Below are 908 nucleotides of genomic sequence, written 5' to 3'. Positions count from 1 at the left end.
GTTAAACCCTTTTGGCACAGGCTTGGCTCTGAATGGACGGATTTTTATGATCATTTTGCCATCTGACGCATGGCGACGGATCCGGTGAGGTGGCCCCCATCGGGAGAAAACAGGTACGCTGTTCCCTATGTTAGAGGTGCTCCGGCTCCCAGAGCATGCTGGGAGTTGCGGCCGGCCAACTTTTTGGTGTTTACGTTTTGGCCCGTCAGTCTGGATGGGGGGGCCGGTATCCGTTTTTGATTGGGATTGTACCTGTCACCTATGAGCACATTTTGGGAGCCGGTACGCTCGCCAGGAAGTAACGGCATGACGCACGGGGAGCCACAATGACGCCGATGTTTTTTGACTGGCTGATTTCGTGTCCATTGCAGGGACTAGATCTGTCTCCGCCGGGTGTAAGTGACAGGTACACTTTCATTGTTTGCGTCACTGACTTATACTTGAGGTCACGTGACAGGGAAAAGAAGGTGGAGCTGTTGCCCGCGGCAACCGGTTTTCTGGCTGCAGGTTGACATCTGGTTGCCATGGGCGACATCACTAGCTGATTAAGTTGTGGGTAAGGTGTCTTGTTGCCAACGGCCGGTGACAGTACAATGAGGATGTTCAGCCCACGTGTGAGAGTCCGTGCAGAAGGGCAACCCGCACCAGCCGGAAGTGGGCACACGGTTGCTATGGGTTACCGCCCTGCGCCGGCGTTTTTGCTCTCCGTCCGGAGACTTTTTTTTCTGTAGCAATGGCGAGATGACAGAAAGAAACAATCATTTTGTCTCATTGTTACCGAAAATGTCTGAGCGATATCGCGACTTCCGCGGTCAGAGATTTCATTCAGCGTTTCGTTGTGTTTACAAAAATCTGTGCGGAGAATTCTCGTATCCAGTCATAGAACATTCTACGAGAGGAAACGATGG

General features: G+C 52.2%; 1 protein-coding gene across 1 annotated transcript in view; it reads left to right on the top strand.

Moving 5' to 3' along the window:
- The window catches only part of NCOA1 (nuclear receptor coactivator 1), a 170,117-nt gene that overhangs the window by 332 nt on the left and 168,877 nt on the right, over positions 1-908 (top strand). The gene's annotated exons all lie outside the window — the stretch shown is intronic.

The sequence above is a fragment of the Nanorana parkeri genome, unplaced genomic scaffold (genome assembly GCF_000935625.1).
Source record: "Nanorana parkeri isolate BGI_ZX_2015 unplaced genomic scaffold, ASM93562v1 scaffold980, whole genome shotgun sequence".
Classification (NCBI taxonomy): Eukaryota; Metazoa; Chordata; class Amphibia; order Anura; family Dicroglossidae; genus Nanorana; species Nanorana parkeri.
Note: the sequence above shows the minus strand (reverse complement) of the source record. Positions and strands in the feature narration are given on the sequence as shown.